We start from the raw sequence: 12,391 nt of genomic DNA, 5'->3' as shown, positions 1-12,391 counted from the left end.
GGGTTGTGAAAAGAAGGCCCAGAGGAGAGTCTTGGAAGACCATGACTTTGATTCACTGTCTCCTCTGCCGCCTACTATTCTCTGTCTGCATTTCCCAGCTGCTGAGGACACAGATGGCCAAAGACAAGCTATTAAATAAGACCCCGAAAAAGTGTATTATAAGATTCATCTTATCAAATAGATAGATATTGATATACAATATATATCAAATTATCAATGCTTTTTAAATAAATACAGTGAAATTTCAGTTAGAACTTCAATGCTATATGAAGAGGTTGAGATTGAATAAAAGTACTTGAAAGAATATATGAAAGTATAAAGTTTTGAGAATAAATGAGGTCATCTTGAATTTTTATTTTTGAATTTTGAATTGCTGGTACAGCAAATCAGACTACAGAGCTACTGGAATTATGTGGCTAAGGATTAGTTTAAGAATACACAAATAGATCATTGCAATATAAGAGAGAATAAGGCAGCAGACCACCTCGTATGTAAGAATGTGATAAACAGCAATGATGGCATTTTAACTCAGCAGTAAAATGATGGATTGTTTAGTAGATGGTACAGGCAAAGCTGGCTATCCATCTTGAAGAATATAAAGCTGGACTCCTTTATATATCATGTTAAAAATAAATTCCAGATGGATTAAAGACTTAAATGTGAAAAACGCAAGAAATTCTGGGAGACTTTACGGACACAGTGAGTGTGTAGGGCACAGTGAGTGTGAACCTACTTAATTTATAAAAAAGTTAAAAGTATCTATGACGAGATAAATCAAAACACAGAAGAAAACAGAAATGCTTGGGAAAAATTTTGCAATGAATAAAACATACAGATGCCCATTATCAATAAAATACAAAGATATTTTACAAGTTTACAAGAAGAGAACAAATAATGGCAGTGGAAAAAAGTGGGCAAAGGATTAGAAGAGGCTGTTTACACAGGAGCAAATCCAAATGGCCAGCAGATGCTCAAACACAGTAACTATGAGTGAGACACAAATTAAAGTAGCAATAAATTCTTTCTTTTTAAAAGGAATGATTATGCTTTCTGAAGGCAGACATATGAAGACTAGAGAACCCTCACATTGCTAGAGTAATGTTACCTCTTTTTTTTAATAAAGTTATTTATTTTATTTATTTATTTTTGGCTGTGTTGGGTCTTCATTGCTGCGTGCAGGCTTTCTCTAGTTGCAGCGAGCAGGGGCAACTCTTTGTTGCGGTGCAAGTGCTTCTCCTTGTGGTGGCTTCTCTTGCTGCAGAGCATGGGTTCTAAGCATGAGGGCTTCAGTAGTTGTGGCATGTGGGATATTCCTGGATCAGGGCTCAAACCCGTGTCCCCTTGCATTGGCAGGTGGATTATTAACCACTGCGCCACCAGGGAAGTTCCAATGTTACTTCTTTTTTTTTTTTTTTTTTTAACATCTTTATTGGGGTATAATTGCTTTACAATGGTGTGTTAGTTTCTGCTTTATAACAAAGTGAATCAGTCATACATAAACATATGTTCCCATATGTCTTCCCTGTTGCGTCTCCCTCCCTCCCACCCTCCCTATCCCACCCCTCCAGGCTGTCACAAAGCACCGAGCCAATATCCCTGTGCCATGCGGCTGCTTCCCACTAGCTATCTACCTTACTGCCTTTGTTAGTGTGTATATGCCCATGACTCTCTCTCGCCCTGTCACAGCTCACCCTTCCCCCTCCCCATAACCTCAAGTCCGTTCTCTAAGAGGTCTGCGTCTTTATTCCTGCTTTACCCCTAGGTTCTTCATGACATTTTTTTCTTAAATTCCATATATATGTGTTAGCATACGGTATTTGTCTTTTTCTTTCTGACTTACTTCACTCTGTATGACAGACTCTAGGTCTATCCACCTCATCACAAATAGCTCAATTTCGTTTCTTTTTATGGCTGAGTAATATTCCATTGTATATATGTGCCACATCTTCTTTATCCATTCATCCGATGACGGGCACTTAGGTTGTTTCCATCTCCGGGCTATTGTAAATAGAGCTGCAATGAACATTTTGGTACATGACTCTTTTTGAATTTTGGTTTTCTCAGGGTATATGCCCAGTAGTGGGATTGCTGGGTCATATGGTAGTTCTATTTGTAGTTTTTTAAGGAACCTCCATACTGTTCTCCATAGTGGCTGAACCAATTCACATTCCCACCAGCAGTGCAAGAGTGTTCCCTTTTCTCCACACCCTCTCCAGCATTTATTATTTCTAGATTTTTTGATGATGGCCATTCTGACTGGTGTGAGATGATATCTCATTGTAGTTTTGATTTGCATTTCTCTAATGATTAATGATGTTGAGCATTCTTTCATGTGTTTGTTGGCAGTCTGTATATCTTCTTTGGAGAAATGTCTATTTAGGTCTTCTGCCCATTTTTGGATTGGGTTGTTTGTTTTCTTGTTATTGAGCTGCATGAGCTGCTTGTAAATTTTGGAGATTAATCCTTTGTCGGTTGCTTCATTTGCAAATATTTTCTCCCATTCTGAGGGTTGTCTTTTGGTCTTGTTTATGGTTTCCTTTGCTGTGAAAAAGCTTTGAAGTTTCATTAGGTCCCATTTGTTTATTTTTGTTTTTATTTCCATTACTCTAGGAGGTGGGTCAGAAAGGATCTTGCTTTGATTTATGTCATAGAGTGTTCTGCCTATGTTTTCCTCTAAGAGTTTGATAGTTTCTGGCCTTACATTTAGGTCTTTAATCCATTTTGAGCTTATTTTTGTGTATGGTGTTAGGGAGTGATCTAATCTCATACTTTTACATGTACCTGTCCAGTTTTCCCAGCACCACTTATTGAAGAGGCTGTCCTTTCTCCATTGTACATTACTGCCACCTTTATCAAAGATAAGGTGTCCATATGTGCATGGGTTTATCTCTGGGCTTTCTATCCTGTTCCATTGATCTATCTTTCTGTTTTTGTGCCAGTACCATACTGTCTTGATGACTGTAGCTTTGTAGTATAGTCTGAAGTCAGGGAGCCTGATTCCTCCAGTTCCTTCTTTCGTTCTCAAGATTGCTTTGGCTATTCGGGGTCTTTTGTGTTTCCATACAAATTGTGAAATTTTTTGTTCTAGTTCTGTGAAAAATGCCAGTGGTAGTTTGATAGGGATTGCATTGAATCTATAGATTGCTTTGGGTAGTAGAGTCATTTTCACAATGTTGATTCTTCCAATCCAAGAACATGGTATATCTCTCCATCTATTTATATCATCTTTAATTTCTTTCATCAGTGTCTTATAATTTTCTGCATACAGGTCTTTTGTCTCCTTAGGTAGGTTTATTCCTAGATATTTTATTCTTTTTGTTGCAATGGTAAATGGGAGTGTTTTCTTGATTTCACTTTCAGATTTTTCATCATTAGTATACAGGAATGCCAGAGATTTCTGTGCATTAATTTTGTATCCTGCCACTTTACCAAATTCATTGATTAGCTCTAGTAGTTTTCTGGTAGCATCTTTAGGGTTCTCTATGTATAGGATCATGTCATCTGCAAACAGTGACAGCTTTACTTCTTCTTTTCCAATTTGGATTCCTTTTATTTCCTTTTCTTCTCTGATTGCTGTGGCTGAAACTTCCAAAACAATGTTGAATAATAGTGGTGAGAGTGGGCAACCTTGTCTTGTTCCTGATCTTAGTGGAAATGCTTTCAGTTTTTCACCATTGAGGATGATGTTTGCTGTGGGCTTGTCATATATGGCCTTTATTATGTTGAGGAAAGTTCCCTCTATGCCTACTTTCTGCAGGGATTTTATCATAAATGGGTGTTGAATTTTGTCAAAAGCTTTCTCTGCATCTATTGAGATGATCATATGGTTTTTCTCCTTCAGTTTGTTAATATGGTTTATCACATTGATAGATTTGCGTATATTGAAGAATCCTTGCATTCCTGGAATAAACCAATGTTACTTCTTTTAAGAAACGGTTTGTAAGACTAAAAATTAAAAACACATATTCCCTGGAATTCCCTGGTGGTCCAGTGGTTAGGACTCAGCACTTTCAGTGTGGTGGCCTGGGTTTAGTGGTCGGGGAAGTAAGATTCCGCAAGCCGTGCAGCATGGCCAAAAAAACAAAAACGAAAACAAAAACTCATATACCTTTCGACCCAAAAAATACAGCTCTGGGAATCTGTCCGATAAAAATAAAAACTACAGTTCACAAAAGGACTACCATAAATAGAGAATGTTTGAATAAAATATGGTCCATCTATTGCGAGGAATATTAAGGAATCGTGAAAAATAATAAATTGGAATCATACCAACTGACTTGGAAGGTTTTCTATAAGATTAAGAAAAATAGTACACATAAGATTGCACTTTTGTGGAAGAGATATGATATTCAGCAGAAAAAAAATCATATATAAAGCTATAAAAGGTTACATATGTACATAGAAAATATGGAAGGACATATAAATTTGATTATATTTAGGCTATGAATTTGGTTTACTGATAAGGAAGGTCTTTTGGTGGAGACAGCAAGGAGGCAAACATAAAGTATGAGGAAGACAAAGCCATACAGATCCCCATCTCTGTGTATGATATGACCATGTTAATATAGTTACATGAAATTGTATGTGTATATATACACATGCATGCATGTAAATGCATATATATGTATGTATACATTTGCTCATAAAGACAAAAAAAATTGATGAATAAGCAGCTCAGCTCGAGCACTTTCTTTCCTGCAGAGATCTGAGTGTCTGAAGGTCTGCACACCACCCATGCTTTGTGGCTGGTGCCAACAGTGGCTTTTTGCTGCGCATGTGGACAGAGTTTATTCGGAAAGCCTATTTCTGCAGTTCACGTGGCTCCTTCTAAACGGGCTATGGGATTAATTAGGATGTATGACACTGTTTATCATTTATTTTAGTTTGTGGTTTTCCTAAATGATTACTCTAAGGCTTAGTCAATTACTTTTCTCTTTCCCTTGGGTTTGCCCGGTATTAGAATTATTTGCATCCATTTCAGAAACACCAAGAAAGTAGAAATCATTTAGCCTTCCTCGGTCTTAGTTTTTTCATCTGTGAAATGAGGATAATGATACCTTCTTTGTCCCTGTCTCAAAGGCATGTGGTGAAAATTAAGATAATTAACTGGATATCGGCTCCTAGTAAAGATGTACCATGTAAATACAACTTCTTTTTGTTCACGGTTTTTTAACTCTGCTACTTCATGTGCCTTTCACTTTTGTACGAATTGCTTGAAAGGAAACAGTGCACCAGATCTGCTGTAATCAAGCAGAAGGTAAAACAAGAAAATTAAGAGAAATCAAAGTAAATTCACTTATAGACTGATAATCAGCCATTTTGCAACTAGGCAGTTAAGACTTGGAAAAAGCAACTTAAATCCCAAGACTGAGTTTAATACTCTGTCAAAAACAAAAACAAAAAAACCCACCTCTCTAAACCATCTCTTCCCCATCCTCACAGCTCTAAGTTGTAATTTCAGGCCCTCATTTTCTGTTTCATAGGCTGCTGACATAAGTCCCTACCTTCTGTCTCTCCTGGATACAGCCCGATCTCTGTGCTTTCATCAAAGCAAGATATTTTTTATTTTTTTTTTAATTTATTTTATTGAAGTATAAGGCTGGAAAGGTGGCCTGTCACCAGCAGTGCCAGAGAGTACCAGCCTGGCCCTGTAAGACGCCTCTGTAAACACACACACATCATTCATCAGTGATGATGGCATGGGGGCTCTGGTCAGCTTCAGAAGCTGGGATTTGGACTCCAGAGCTATGGCTGCACCGGCCCACAGTTGCATGACCTGGAGGGAGGCCGGACCGTCCCAAGCACATTGAGCAAGGCAATGTGGAAATGGACATGCGTGGCAAGTGCCTAATCATGAGAAACCTGCAGAAAGAGGGAGAAAACTTCTTTTTTAACACTTATCTTTTATTTTCATTTTTCCTCAGAGCAAGCTCCAGCCCTACCAACTCCCTTTGTCTCTTAAAATGCTGTTCTTGGGACTGACAGTGAGTCTCAGTGGGTGTTTACAGCCCATGAGTCTTAGTGAACAAAGCAACTGTCAACCCCAAATCCACCAATGTGAATCCACATGCAGGAGGGTGTGCCCAGGTGGGTGGAAGTTACAAACCGTGGCTAAACTGATGAAGTCAGAGCCTAAACCAATGGTGTGCTGGCAAAGGCAAACAATGGGCTCTCAGAGTGGGGAGCCCTGATGTTGTGACATCAGAAGATTTCCATGGTGTAAATACCCGTATTACGGCCAATTTCAAGCTACCGTTTTTTTATCACGGCTCTCAAAATTCCTGACGATTTAAAAATCAGTTCTTTCAAACCAGTATGAGCCAGCAACAAGACAACCACACTGAAAAACCAGCCACTCCTGGGACATACACAACAGTCTTCTAATAATCTTAGTTCGTAACTGTGAGATTAAATAAAGAAAGAAATAAGCACAGACCAAGAAAGACTGGAGCCAAAACCAACCCAATATGTGAGAAACATGGGAGGAGTGTATCTGTGAGGAAGGGAGAGATGTGATCTTTTATGGGGCAAAGTCTAGGCATATGAAGAGAGACCCTGCAGACACCCCACATGTAGCCGGGAGGTTACCGATACCATGGGCTCTCCCATCAGCACTTCCAGGCCACAGGCTACTGGGTGGTGCCTCTCTGACTGGCTTTCTAATATGGGTGTATTAAATACCTCATCTCTGCCAATTCTCATAACACTGGAATATAGGAATTGTTTTTCCACTTTGTAGGCAATGGATCCGAGGTTCAGGGAACTCAAGTAACTTTCTGTAGCACCCATGTTTACCAACACCTTGTGTTAAGACATCTGGATCCCTGTGCATCCTTCATGGAACTGTTTCCATCTCTATGTTATAAGCTATTTGGACCTTGAAATGACTATTGTCAGTTTTACACAAATCTCTATTCGATCCATATTTTCTGAATGAATTAACTTTAGATAACATTTTCAATAGCACAGCAAGGAATAGCCACCTGACAGTAAAAATCACTCCCACTTTCCTCCTGAATAAAGATGACAGCTGAGTGAGCAAGGTGACCATCACTGTTCCTTTTTTAAGAAAAAAATATTAAAATATAGTTGATTTAAAATGTGTTAATTTCAGGTATAAAGAAAACTGGTGTGTGTGTGTGTGTGTATATATATATATATATATATATATATATATATTCTTTTTTAGATTATTTTCCATTATAGTTTATTACAAGGTATTGACTATAGTTCCTTGTCCTATACAGAAGGACCTTGTTGTTTATCTAAATATAGTAGTGTGTATCTGTTAATCCTAAACTCCTAATTTATCGCTTCCCCCACCACCTTTCCCCTTTGGGAACCATACATTTGTTGTCTATGTCTGTGAGTATATTTCTGTTTTGTAAATATATGATAGTTTACATATGCTAACCCCAAACTCCCTATCCATATCTGCACCAACTCCCTCCCTCTCGGCAACCACAAGTCTGTTCTCTATGTCTATGAGTCTGTTTCTGTTTCATAGATAGGCTCATTTGTGTCACTTTTTAGATTCCACATATAAGTGATATTATATGGTATTTATCTTTCTCTTTCTGACTTACTTCACTTAGTATGATCATCTCTAGTTGCATCCATGTTGCTGCAAATGGCATTATTTCATTCTTTTTATGGCTGAGTAATATTCCATTGTATAAATGTACCACATCTTCTTTATCCATTCATCTGTCGATGGACACAACTTGCTTCCATGTCTTGGCTAATTACTGCTCCTTTTTTTTTTTTTTTTTTGCGGTACGTGGGCCTCTCACTGTTGTGGCCTCTCCTGTTGCAGAGCACAGGCTTCGGACGCGCAGGCTCAGCAGCCGTGGCTCACGGGCCTAGTGGCTCCGCAGCATGTGGGATTTTTCCACACTGGGGCACGAACCCGTGTCCCTTGCATCGGCAGGCAGACTCTCAACCACTGCACCACCAGGGAAGCCCTAATTACTGCTCCTTTTAATGTTGAAAGTGTAAATTCTTATAATGCCTGTCGTTTATTAAGCCCCTTCCATGTACCAGCTATTTTATTTATTTATTTATTTGGCCACACCTTGCGGCTTGAGGGATCTTAGTTCCCCAACTAGGAATTGATCCCCACTCTGGCAGTGAAAGCCCGTGGGTAGTGAGTCCTAACCCCTGGAATGCCAGAGAATTTCCTCAAGTATAAGCTATTTTAGATATTTCATCTTACTTCATCTGCAGGAGAATCTTAAAAGAAACCAAGTCTCATCCTCACCACACAGCTGAGAAAGAGAAGATCAGGCAGGTGAAAAGACTTGCCCAAATCCATACAACGTATAGGTGACAGAGTCAATATTCACCCCAGTTCTGCCCAGTGTCGGACTCTACACTCACCCTTCTTGATGACATACCCTCCCTCATCCCTTGTCTTCTGTCAGCCCTCACCCCTGAGCACACCCTTTCAGCTACCTCCTTCCCCCCTGACTGTAGTTCAAGTGCACAACATACAGCACTGTGGGCAAAGCCTTCTCTTCCATGTGAACTCTCCTGGTTTCAACACATTTAAGTCCAAAGCCCCAAATCAAAATATGTGCCACTCAGCACAACCGTCACCTCTGTTCAATAAATGTCAATTAGAAAGTTCCAGGCATTATGACATGGCATGACCCACTGGACCCCTTGCCGCAGCCTTAATCGTAATTGGAGCTTGTGTAAGATCCCTCCATTCATCTGTACTAACATATAGGATTTTAATCACAAATTTGCAGCTCTATGTGTCATTACAAAGGAGAAAAAGTCCCTTGCAATGTTGTTAATTGACCTTAATCTAATGTGATGTGTAATACACTCAGCTGGATCCTCAGGCACTCTAGAAATAGAACAGTAAAACACCTCTTAAATCTAAATTATATTTGAAATAGCAGATTAAATTATTCCCAGCATCCTCAAACAAACCGTGGACTGCTAAAATTTATCTAATTCTTTCCAAACAAGGCGGAAACTCCAGCCTGTCATGCCGATGCTTTATGAGTTCATCTACCTTGAAAGTCACACCAGCGTCTTCCTAATAGGCCACATGGCTGATGCCTGTAAGGGGATGAGTGGTCTAGCGTGAGAGCACTGATCCCACATCTGTGCTGGCTCTGAGGTCAGGCTGACCTAGAAGGATCAGGTGACGTATCTCAGAGTCAGACAGACCAGGGCTTATTGCCCGTATGGCATTTACCACTCTGTAACCGTGGGTAGGTGACTCACTGCTGCTGAGTCACGGACCATTCTGGTAAAGGTGTAATATCTCATTTTGGTTTTATCATGCATTTTTCCTAATGGCTACAAAGGTTGAACACTATTTTATTTGCGTATTTGCCATATTTATAGTCTCTTTGGCAAAATGTTTGTTCATGTCTTTCACCCATTTTCTAAGTGTATTTTTACTGCTTAGTTTGAGATTTATATTCTAAATTCTATATCGGTCCTGAGTTAGATGCATCATTTGCAAAAATTTCCCTCCAGTCTGAAGCTTGTCTTTTCATATTCGTATCAGGGTCTTTCACGGAGCAAAAGGTTTTAGCTTCATGTTTTCCAATTTATTAATTTTTCTTTTAGGTATTATTGTGTATTTGGTGTCAAATCTAAGAACTCTTTGCTTAAGCCTGAATACTGAAGATTTCCCCCTTTGTTTTGTCTAAAAGTTACATTGTATTTCATTTTATGTTTAAGTCCATATGTTTAATTTTTGTATACAATGTGATATTTAAGTTGAGGTTTACTTTTGACCTACAGAGAGCCAACTGTTACAGAACAATTATGTTACTGTTGCACCTTTTTCAAAAATTAGTTGGGTATATTTGTGTGGGCCTGTTTCCTGTTCTTTGTTCTGTTCCATTGATCTAGGTCTCTCTCTCCACCAATACCATACTATTGATCATTGTAGCTGTAGGGTGAGCCTTATTATTGGGTGGAGTAATTCCTTCCACTTTATTATTGGTTTACAAAAATTTTTTTTAGCTATCTAAGGTTTTTGTGTTTCCATATAAATTTTAGGATAAACTTCTCTATGTCTACAAAAATCCTTCTGGATTTTAATAGGAATTAGAGTAAACATACAGATCAATTTAGAAAGAATCGACACTTTTACTATATTAAGTCTCCCAACCCATAAACAAGTATGACTCTCCATTTATTTAAATCTTCTTTGATTTTTTCAACAGCATTTTGTCATTTTCAGTATACTGATTATACATATGTTTTGGTAAGTATATACCTAGGTGTTTCATCTTCATTGGAGCCACTGAAAATGCTCCAACAGATTTTTAACTTTGGTTTCCCCATGTTCATTGTTAGTACTATATAGAAGTAAAATTTATTATTTTCTGTTGATCTTGTATCCTGTGATTTTGCTGAACTCACTTATTAGTTCCAAGAGCTTTCTGTAGATTCTTTGGGATTTTCTACATAGACAATCATATCAGCTGCAAATAGGGTGATTGCTGAGAAAACTATGTTTTCTACCTCTTTCTCACATGTAGGTCTATCTATTCATACTCCAGATTTCAATCTGTGCTTCCTTCCCTATGCTTACACATGAGCAGCAGGTAGGAACTGGCAGAAACTTTCAAAAACTCCATCTCATTAATCCCTGTCCATGGAGGAGAGTAGTCCAGATTTATTTTTCCACTGATGCGTATTGCATCACATACATAGACCATTTCCATCTCAAATAGGCAGAGTTATCTATAGTCAGTTTGATATTTAAATAGTATTTTAAAAATCCTGACATTTTAAAAATAGAAATAAAAAAGAAGTCCACCTTACAGATTTACTTACTGTGAATGACAAATGACAAAAAGTATATGAGAGCTCTTTGCACATTATAAATTTTTCAACAGCTATTAGTGATTGTGGCCAGCCATGAATTTGCAAATTCTCAATCCCCTACATTCTCCACTGCAGGACACAAGAAAGTGGGGGCCTTTCCTGCATGACTGGAAACCAGGATCTTTCAGATTCTCTAAATGGTAACCAAACAAAAGCATTTCTTAATATATAAGAATCTCCAAAAAGACTTTGTTATCTTCAAATTTATATGCATATGTGGTAGTGTTTGAGGAGGGGATAAATCAACATAACAAAAGAAAGATAAAGCCTGCATTGAATCAAAAGAGCATAATTTATCCCACTTCTTAGGGGCCTTTTAAATAGATATTAAACTGGACTAAGACACTATAATGACTATAAAAGATTTTAGCAAAGGTAAGTTTATTTTAGTGATCTTTTAAAATCGAATCAATCCACTCATATCCTGTAATCCAGAGGCAAATTCTGTCATAATCAACAGGATGTTTTCAAAAAGCAATTTCTGAGACCCCACTTGATACCTTTTCCACTCCCCTACTTCTATGAGATTCTGACTTGTTAGATATTGAATGTTGCAGTGAGATCTTATTTAAAACTAATTCCCAGGCACACTTGGGAGTGACTAACCAAGCCAACTTTAGGGTCTCCCACATGACACAAGACAGTTTGAGTGTTGCTGTGTGTGGGGATGACACTCAGGTATGTAGACATCTGGAGGTAAGTAGAAGGAGGACATTGGGGTCTTATTGGGATCCCTCAAGAGAGAATATGGAAAGGACCAAATGCATCTTCCCCTGCCGTGTAGAATCATAATGTTCAACATCTACTGGTCTGTCCATCACTAAAGGGAGACCCTGTCTGTGACTCTGGTTTTCCTTGCTTCCATTTCCAAAACTGCCTCTAAAGATGAAGTTGTAAAATGAGGGTTTTAGGATGTGACCCTCTGCTGGAATTAATTTTCTTGGGCAAATATTCTCCATAATAAATCACAAATAATTTATTAAGCTCAGAAGGAAAAGAAGAAGATGAAAATAGAAAGTTGAATTTATTATTTTAACCACCAAAAATCTCATCTCTTTTTTGTGAACACCATATTTTCTTTGTAGGAAAAAGACATATCCCATATGCATGAAAATAAGTGCACCTATATTGTATTCCAACCGTGCTGATGGAACTAACAAATGCATAATCAGTCTAGCCATTCCTTTGAAAATAAATTGATTTTCAGCACTTTTCCCCAAACTCTGGTTGCTTCGAAAATAAAATCATTTTCTTTCTTTCTGACACCAGTGCATTTTAAATGTAAACATTTTCTCATCTAATGATTGTTTTTACGGTTTTCTCCCACTGATTGGACATACCTAATTATCCAAAAAACTGTTTAAATAGAATGCATTTTCAGTAATGTCTTTAAAGTGGCTCTTATAGAGATGCAGCTTTCCATGACCTTTAAACCACAGCCACCTTTCTTGTCTCAGCCCTGAATGAAATATGGCATTACAGACAATCTTGACGCCAGTACTTACATATTGGTATCGAAATCTACATG

The sequence above is a fragment of the Orcinus orca genome, chromosome 7 (genome assembly GCF_937001465.1).
Source record: "Orcinus orca chromosome 7, mOrcOrc1.1, whole genome shotgun sequence".
Classification (NCBI taxonomy): Eukaryota; Metazoa; Chordata; class Mammalia; order Artiodactyla; family Delphinidae; genus Orcinus; species Orcinus orca.
Note: the sequence above shows the minus strand (reverse complement) of the source record.